Raw genomic sequence first — 10396 nt, 5'->3', positions numbered from 1 at the left:
ATACGGAATATTGTGAGTTATTGGTTGAACTGGTTCTGTAATATATCCCTCTTTGGTTGTTGCTGTTGTTTTGGGGGGTTTCTTATTGGGACACTAAGGTTGGTAGAACAGGCAGTGGTGGAAGAAGTATTCAGATCCTTAAGTACAAGTAACAATACCACACTGAAAATACTGGAGTACAAGTAGAAGTCCTGCATTCAAACCCTTACTTAGTAAAAGTATTATCAGCAAATGTTCTTAAAGTATCAGAAGTACTCATTATGCAGAAAAATGGCCCCTGTCAGTGTTTTACTATTACATATGATATTTTTTGGATTAATATTACTGGTGCATTTAATGTGTATGTTGCATTTTACTGCTGTAGATGTTTGAGGTTGAGCTAATTTTAACTACTTTATATACAGTTGGGGAGTTTAATCTACAGCAATGCATCATCTTCTATAAGATCATCATGTGTTTGTGGCATCGCTGTCCTGTGAGACACAACGCATCTCTACAAAATCAACTTAGATAAACAGCCCTGTTTTCAGCTTTGGCGATGCATTTTCCAGCTAATCCAAGGGGGGGTTAAATAGTTTTAGTTTAAGAAACACCAAAAATATATGGGAGGAAACATTTGGGAACTTTGCTGGTATTTCTTCTTTTTTGCTTTTATTAATATATAGAGCACCTTTTTTTTTATCCAAGCTCTTTTACATGCACTGAAAACATATTTTTTTTTCAAAAACCAATTTGCATCAAGTGCATCCACAAAATCAACACAAATCAGATTAAGTGTTATATGAAACTGACAAGTCATCCAGGTCTGCTAATCAACTTATACTTTTGATTTATGATGGGATTTAACGATTTGAAGAAACTGGTTAAGGTGTTTATGGCAGCTTTGTGAATGTGATTTTGTGTTTATCTGATTATTATCATTAGTGCATGTAAGTGCAAAAATGTAGCTGAGAGTCTTTGTAAATCTTGAGTATATTGCCTCACCTTGTTGTACTTCCCTGAGACTTTCCTCCTCCCTCAGATTCAGTCAGGGTGGAATATGACAGTGTGTAATATGTCTGCAACTCTTGCTTTTTCTGTTGTTGTTGTTGTTTTGTTTTTTTCCTTCCAAGCCAGGAGCTGTTGATGGGCTGTGCCTCCAATCTCTTGTGTATGTGTCATTGATGGAAAAAGAGATGGAGGAGGAGGTGGGGGTGCAGAGGGTGTATATATATGTGTGTGTGTGTGTGTGTGTGTGTGTGTGTGTGTGTGTGTTTGTGTGTGTTGGAGGTAGAGGGTTGCGACTTGCTGGGGCGTAAAAAGTCCACTACTATTTGTCACCGTCGGCTCTGTGCCTTGCTGTCAGTGGTGCCTGCCTGCATGCCGCACCAAAGGCCTCTGGGAGCCCTGCGACTCACCACGTGCATCTGCCAGGCAGGAACCTGAACGCCTGTTGGTCCCTCTGCGTGTGTGTGTGTGTGTGTGTTGGTGATGGGGAGGGTTCAAAAGAGGAAACTTTGCCATAACTATCTACCTCTCGATGGACCGCTAAGGCAACTGTCACCTAACCAACAGGGGTAGCTGAGTAAGCACTATCGCTAGCAAGCTAATTTGCGAACTACTGTCGGCTGACCACTATTAGCTGTACGAGCCAATACAATATTATTCAACTGACCACACCGACTGTGGGTTTGACAATGCTGTTTTACGAGTTTTTTTATTTGAAAAAAGGGTAGACTGGACACATTTCAGTAGATTACCTTTGTTGTCTAATAATTAGACTGGCATTAGGCTGTGCCCTCTTCATTATCGTATTTCTCTAGACTTTGTGAACAGAGCTCATGCTAGGTGACAGACCCACACAAAATTCTGTGTTAAGCGAACTGTAATACATTTAAAAAGTGACTTACTTAGAGGGGATCCTTAAATGTTAACGTGTTTGCATGAATTTTCACAATAGTTTGTTTCTCTCATGATCATCGTTTTTACATTAAAACATTTTTGAGTTGATCAAATCACAATTTATCAAAACTAAATAGTGGTGAAAGAATAAAAGAATCGCGGCAGGTTGATAAACAAGCTTAACTGCGTTTTTCTGTTTGCTGTATAGAGTTTGAATTTTCCATGGACAGAATTGTTATGGGCTTTCTCACTGTTCACCTTCTTCTGAACAAGAAGACATGCTTGCAAGGCTACCCGAAAACAAGCCTACTGACGCCATGGCTGTCTCTTGACGGTCACGTGACCCTCACCTTGCAGGCCATAGTGGACGAAAATACGAATGCAAAAGAGTGTGTTTGTATAAGGGGATTTGTGGATTTATTTTACGTAAAACAGCAGGCAGGAGTGGAGACGGGCAGCAACATCTCCTGTCCACAAACGCACAAATTACACACACAGACACTGGTCCTCTCCTGGGCCAGTGCTTCCTTTCCACATGATTCATCTCTCTTGACACACAGGTCATGAGCTCAACATGGTAATGAATGAATGAATTTCCCCAGCATGCCGAAGTAAACGGCGATCACAAGATGGGCCCAGGATGTCTTAGTCAAGCTGTCTCTTGCATTAAGGTTATATAACTGAGGGAATGGAAGTGTGTGTCGAGTGTGTGTGGGTACGAGCTCAGTTCCTTTATATCACAATTGCATTCTGACTTTGCTCTTTTGAGGATTATGGAGGTGGCAGATAGCTTCAAAGAGAAGATCGTTTCCAAAGGTCATTGTGAGTTATTCTCGCTCTCAGTTTTTTTTTATCTAGCAGAAAATAAAAGACCTTTTCAGAATCATTGAATCTTTATCAGACCTACAGATTCTACTATGGCTCTACTGTGGTTCTACTGAATGCTTTATTATTACTTCTCAGCCAACTAAACCGCCCACAACAAACCGACGTGGAAAGATTAAGGAAAGCTGAGTTACTTTTCAATCTGGTCACTTCTAGAGGTCGGTTGACCCTTTGCTTGATCAGTTCTGCCTTTACATTAGTGCTGCACCTCACCTAATAATTAATTTAATTATGGCTTAAATATTGATAATTTTTTCAATGAATCATTCATTTTCTTCTATGTAATGTCAGAAAATAGTGAAACATCTATAGGCCTAGATGTCAAAGTAAGATCTTCAAATAGTATTATATTCACTTTACAAATATGTAAGTCCAATGAAATCTTAAGAAGAATGTTTGGCTTTTTTGCTTTTATGAATGACTTAAATGATTATTCGATTATCAAAACTGTTGTGGATTAATTTTATGTCGATTTATTTCATGTTTTCTATTTTTTTGTAGTTATTTTTGCCCCTGCCTCTTTATCATAACAATTTAAACACCTAATGTATTGTATTTATGTTAAATTTGGATGGACATATTGGACCAATTGTTTCAATTTGGTCGCGCTCCACAGCTGGGACTGTTGCCATTTTTGCAGATCTTGTGGGTATGTTTGCAGGGACAAAAATCTATTTAACTTAAAATGAAATTGAAACGACTGACATCTTTCTGTGTAACAGCAAACTGGAGAATTGTTCAGCACTAGCGAAGTCCTTGCCACTTTGTAGGTCAGCTTGGGGTTCCCCAATGTGTCAGACTGTGTTCATATCCCATTAACTCGCTGTTAAAGTGCCTCAAACCTACAACAACACCTCCTGTATCCTGTTTATCCTGACTGTAATGGAGTAATAGGGATTCTGATAGGAAGCTCTTGTGCCATGTGACTCTGTGTGAAGCCAGTCAGCGTGTGCAGCCAGGGAGGATCCTCGCCTGCATGTGCACATGTGACGTTTGTTTGCTCCCCCTGTCGCTTTACTAGCTGGGGGGAGGTTGAAGCTGCCAGCACTGTGTTTGTGAGTGAGAGTAATGTTGAGTGGAAAAAACCCATAACGTGTGTGTGTGAGTGTTGTATATTTGGATCTAGTGGTAGAATAGTGTTTGGAAGCTCTGTGGAAACATGATCAGTTTCCCCAAATTCAATTTTATTTCATTCCTGGACTCCGAAACTGTATTCTGGCTTTGAACTGCAGGCTCCTTCAAACAACAGCAGCTGTATTAAGGCCAATACTTGTGTTTCAGACAATCTGAAAGCAGTGAAAAGCAGAAGGTCGCACATGATGGGTCTGTGTTGCCCACTTTTTGTACGTTTCACTCTGTCAGTCATGCCCCTCTGCAACGATTCCTCTTCCTACTTCCACTACTGTTTATGGTCACTCCTAAAGTACACAGTTCTTCTGAGTTGGCAGCAATGAAGACAGTGTGCTTTCAGAGAAGAGACAGGAAGAGTGTGACCGAAAGCTGGATGAAGTCTTCATTGTAGTCACTCCAAGAAGGAATGTCTTCACAACCAGTATGTAGAGAAGGAGCAATTATGGCCACCAATTGCTCTTTCATGTGGACATGATAGGTTTACATTTTGTCAAGTCTATCATTTAAAGAAAATGCAGGCACCTGTAAGTGCAATATTTTATTCTCTGTAGCTGTTTGTTGCTGTAATAGGGCTGGGCGATAATAGGTCTTTTTCACTGCAGACATTTTGGCTTGTCATAACTAGATCTGGGTATCGCCACAGATTTTTCGATTCAGTATCGATTTGGTTAGGGATATTTTTAGTAACTACCAATTTTGCTTGGATATGAAAGAGATTCTCAGATAACTAATGATGTAAATTGTACAAGAAATCCTCTAACCTGGTGCATTATTTAAAATATTATAAGAATTGACCCTTTAAATCACCTATGACAGAGTTTATATTTCCACTCAAATAAAGAGCGATTTGAATTGGAAAATCATATTTATTTTTTTATTTAAAAAAACATTTTTTTTAAACCCAGCCCTAGTCATAGCAAGAAAAGCACAGGTGTTATTAATAACATTAAGAACGATGGCTTCATTGTACTTAAGTGTTTCAGTAAGCACTGACAGTGAGTCAGCATGCACAATACCAGGACCCTGAAACTGCAGCAGCTCATTGTTAATTTCATTTTTTCACTATGACATGTCAAAATGTCTCAATATTATCATTTATCGACTTTAACTGGAGTCATATTATGTCTATATATGATATTATGATGTTACTGCTTTACATAATTTTGTCATCCAAATTAACGATTTAAAGCAAGGTATAATTAGAAACGAAAATGTTGCACACATTGCATTCCATAAAATAAATAAATTTGATTTTTTTTGTGGCCATTTTGCATACATTTTCCATTTAAATATTCTTATTGATACTAATATATTAATAAGAATTGACACTAGTCCACAAATCTTTTGCCTTTATTAAAGAACATGATGTAGACTGGAGAGAGGGGGTATGACATGTAACAAAGTCCACAGCCTGAACTGGACCTTGCAGTTATCTGGTGCATTAAATCACGAGGCCACCAGGATGCCCACTGATGCACTTTTTTTATTCCTTCCCCACTATGACTACCAGCTTCTCGCTCTACTTTTAAATGTAGCAGCTCTAAAAACAACTTGTCTTTTCCAGCACATTGCCCGACCTCCTTCTGAAATGTCTTTTTTCCGCATTTATATATTCACATGCAATTTGTTGTTGGATCTTTGGTCTTCTTTGGAGTCTCCTCCCCCATGTTAAGCAAGAAAATTACTTTCTATTAGTGTACATTGCAACAAATCATTCAGTCAACAGTAAAGTGGACTCACACGAAGACATGCAGTGCATGTACTGTATGTACACAGCGCCTCAGGGAAGCTTGCTACAGCATGTTTGTCATACATACACATCGACATCCATGAACGGCTCATTATGATAATTCATTGGTCCTGAAATGAGACACTGCAGCTCAGATCCTGAGGCTTAGCGTGCCTCTCTCAGCAGTTCAGTGTAAGTTTTTTTTTTTTTTCCCTTCGTTTTTGATTTTATGATTATCTGTAAAACATTATGAACTGAGGACCAGTGGGTCAAGTGCTATGATATTTTTGTGTCAAGTTAGTCTAAAAGTTGTGATTTGTTCTCTTCTTGACCTGCTTTTGAATCAGCTAAAAATCTATTTTATAACTTTTGTTTATGGGTTTCATGTGAGTTTGATTTAAAGCTGGAAACATCAGTTGATTTGAGAGTTTTTGAGTCCAACAAGACATCAAATTAAAAGGAAAAAAGTTATCACAAGTAATATTTCCTTTCATGATTCTGTACAGGATGTAGGAAAGGAAAAGAGAAAGTCACGGACATTTTTCACTTTTAAAATTAAAAGAAGTTGCCAGCTTGAATACACTTTGACATTTAGGGGTGAATCAAATTTCATGTTTTATTTGTACTGCCGCCTTCACTCACTGAGAAGGACTGTGATCAGCCAAAAACACACACATTTGCATATACACACATACAGAGAAACCTATCATCCAGCAGCCACACGTACACAAACAATGACACGTTCTTAACTCAACAGTTAAGCAGGAGCCTCCTTGAAAGAGCGCTAGCTATTAGATGACTGTAATTTGGAACAAGTGGATGGGAGCAGCCAAATAATGATATCTATTTAATTTTCTCTGAGCCTGGGTGCTCAGATGTAGGTCACATGGTGATTCATCGCAGAATCATCCTTGCAAAAACAAAAAACGGCAACATGGAGACGTTAACGTGTGTGGGAGCTGCATAAGCCAGCGCAATGCCTCCTTCCATCTCTGTCTTTCTCTCAGTATCTCCTTCTGTCTCTCTTGGTCATTTTCATTCTGTTTGCAGCTCAACGCCTTCACCATTTGTCCACACGACTCAGCGCAGTCATCCTATCTGCCTTGACAAGGAGGGTCTTGCCAGACGCTCATTTGGAAATGGGTTAGGGCTGCATCAGTGACTCAATTGAGATGCATCTGAGGATGTTAGTCTTGCTCTGGGCCGCTGCAGTTGACAGTGACGTGGCTACAGCTTCGATCAGAATGGAGCCTGTTTTCTATTCGTTCAGACGTGCTCATTAATGTCAACCCGACCTGACAGCGAGGACAATTTGCAGTACTATTTTTTTTTTTTACACACTTTGTTCCCTGTTGTGCTGCTCTATCAAACAAGTAGTTGTGACAGCTGAACATTTCCTAACATTCGTTGAGTGTTTTATGCACATAGGTGTATTGTGGCACAAGCTTTGACGAATGTTTATCTGGAAATCTTTAGGTGAATGTCATAAAAAAATAGGTGATGTGAAACGTTTGCAGGCTACTTTGAACTGTTAAACCTCTTTATCTGTTGTCACGTGATACAGTACGTACGTACCCAGCCACAGTCCTAGTCGACAGGACCGATTTACTCCCAGGGCAGTGTTATCAGGTTGAGTGCCAAGCAGTGATGTAACTAGGAGCTGACCTCACTAACTCTCAGTGGCTGGGGTGGAAGCCTACACATACAGCCAGTGAGCTGGATGGGACATGACATCATTGTATGAACCTGTCAAAGCCTAACTGTACATTTTCAAGGTTCAGTCAGTTCTCAACATAAAAGACATGATTTGGGGTTGATATTTGTAGTATCCACCAAACCTATAGGATCGTATTAAAAACATGCAGAGAGGGCAACAATATGTTATTTTGGTAATTGATATTTCGTTTCAAGTATGATTGTTTATCCAATAAAAAGTCAAACATGAGCTGGTTCCTGCTTCTTGGATGTAAAGATTTGCAACCTTTCTCTCTTTTACATCAATATTAATTGAATCCCACTGTAACACAAAAAGCAAGCTTAAGGTGATTTTTGGGAACTTTGAAAAGGAGAATTTAATGTTTTGTGACATTTTATATATTTAATTTGTTGCAGACCCGTTATGTACTGTGCCCATACTGTCCACATCTTTTTTTCTGTTCCATTTGGTGAGGATTGAGATGGATGGAGTGCAGGTTATAATTTACTATTACTACTGGACTTATTTTTGTGTTTCTTGTGCATTCATTGTTTTATTTTACTGTAGTTAAGTGACATTAGTTATCATGTAATATAAATATAATGATAATGACTCGCCTTAGGGATCCCGACTAATTTGACTTCCAGTTATTTTGATTTGTTTTGCCTGTAATTGTAACATGTATTTGCAGTAAAATATATGGTATCTGTACCCCAAGAAAATCAATTATACTACAAAAAGAATCTCCTGATGTGATGAGAGAAAGAAGGATCCAAGTTAAAAATACCCAGCATTATGCTTTAATTCCTCTGACTCACATCTATGCCTTTTGTTTGACTTTCTACATAGAGCTTAATTACCAAGGAGGAGAGACCTGAACAGAAATATCACATTATTCAAAGCTTGAGTTGAACCATCATAGCACACAGGAGAAAAAAATAACTCCACTTATTTACGTTATTGTGCACATCAACGACTGTACATGTCCTGTAAACAGCAGTGTGTTTATCTCAGGTGGTGCTCAGAGTGAGAAGAGTCACCCACGCACAGAAGTAGCCCTCATTGTTTCACCACCAGACTTCACGGATGAGCAATCCCAATGAAGCCCGGTGGCAAAACATATCATGATATTCACTGTTTTGTTATACTGCTGTGAAGATTCATTAGGATGCTTGTACTTTGTACTTAAGATAGGTTTTATTTATTTATTTTTTAAGGTACAGTGGGAGACCTTAAAATTCCCTAAAAAGGCATCCTCTGTGCTGTTCAGGTGGCTCAGATCTGCTTAGTTTGTTACCTACCATCTAGTTTGTCTCTTGTATCTGTTAACTGTTTAATAAATCAGAAATACTAAAAGAAATGTATTTGAAAGAAGTGCCAGTGGGCTCTAAAATCATGGTGGTCCCCAGGGAAAGATGTTGGAAAATCTGCTTAAGCAACAAATTTCTGGTGACTTTACTTTGTAATTTTTTACAGTGGCATGTCATACTGTTTACAAAAAGAAGTGCAGCAGTGTGTTGAAAGTCCAAATTTCAAGCAGTTTGAAACAGTGGGCTATAATGCCACCAAGAAAACCTTAAAAAATAGAGCAAATAATTGAAAAATCTCTTTAATCAATGAGATTAATATATTAATTGATTATATCAAAATATATGTAAAAGATTAATCATATTGTTGAATAGCTACACAAAAGAGACTGTTGTCTGTGTTGCATTAATTGCCATTGAGTTAACCTGACTGTGTTGGATGAACAGTTGCATTAGTGAAAGTATTAAGATTTAATGTTGAGCATGTCAACCTAATGACACATAATGTTGGTTTTTCTGTAATAGCTGAGAATATAAAGTGTTTTTCAGTGACAGTATTTAGTTTTGTTTAGAGAATGGGGTTTTGTAATTGTTTACTCATAAGAAGATACATTTTTTTTAAGCTCTCCTCCCCATTGTTCTGAGGTCTTGTCATGTTTTTGAAACTGTAGACCAGCATTCTGGCTACTCCATAGGATTAATATACAATCCAATGAAAGATGACAGGTATCAAATGAAATGCAGCATGATGATATATGAATTAAATGCAGTGTGAAACTGAACAACTTCAAACTAAAATTATTGTAGTTGTCAATCAAGATAGATTAAAAGAACAATGGCTTTGAATGTGTTATGGCTATAAAGTGGATTATTTAAATCACATAATTATAATTTACATTACTGTTGACTGTTCTCCAAAAGCACACCAGCTTTCAGCCACAACCTTCCAGGTTTCCATTTCATTTCTGTACAATATGAAAATCAACTATTAAAGTCTTGAAACTTGATTGAGGCAATCCATCACAGTGAATATCATGTCTGATCATTGTCTGACCACCAAACTCCATCTACTGATGAAGACCCTCCTTGAAAGCTCTAGAAAAGCTAGTTAGGGGACCTTGAGTTGGGATTGTTTTCTCAAACTACTATTTAAAAAGGTCAAGAATGAACTCTCATGCTTAACCTTCAAAGACGCAGTGAAATAACAAAAATACATTGCATCTGTGTTAAATGTTCAGTTATCTCTTAGTATATGTCTTCTAAGTGGAATTTGCATTGTACTTCTCTCTCTTGCTCAACCCAACCGGCAGCAGCGGATGGCCTCCCACCCTGAGTCTGGTTCTGTCCAAGGTTTCTGCCTCTTAAAGGAAGTTTTTCCTTGCCACTGTCGCCAAGTGCTTGCTCATGGTGGAATTTGTTGGGTCTCTGTAAATATTATTAAGAGTACGGTCTAAAACTGCTCTATAGGAAAAGTGCAATGAGATAACTTCTGTTATGAATTGGCGCTATATAAATAAATAAAATTGAAATAGATGTAAAAAAGAATTAGATTTTTATATCAAAATCCCTCTCTTCCTTTTCTCCTTGTAAAACATTTTTGATGACTTGCCCTGAACTCGGGTGCATACATAAATTTATCCAATGAAATGTGATGTGGGGCGACTAGCTAAGGCCATCCGTCAACTGCTCTTGATTGTAGCAGCTGGCGGAATGAAATCATGGGTCAGAAGTTTGTGTTCGGATATCAGTCTACAAAAACTTGGTTTA

Source organism: Siniperca chuatsi, linkage group LG1 (genome assembly GCF_020085105.1).
Source record: "Siniperca chuatsi isolate FFG_IHB_CAS linkage group LG1, ASM2008510v1, whole genome shotgun sequence".
In the NCBI taxonomy this organism is placed as follows: domain Eukaryota; kingdom Metazoa; phylum Chordata; class Actinopteri; order Centrarchiformes; family Sinipercidae; genus Siniperca; species Siniperca chuatsi.
The sequence above is the reverse complement of the archived record's forward strand: the minus strand, read 5'-3'. Positions refer to the sequence as shown.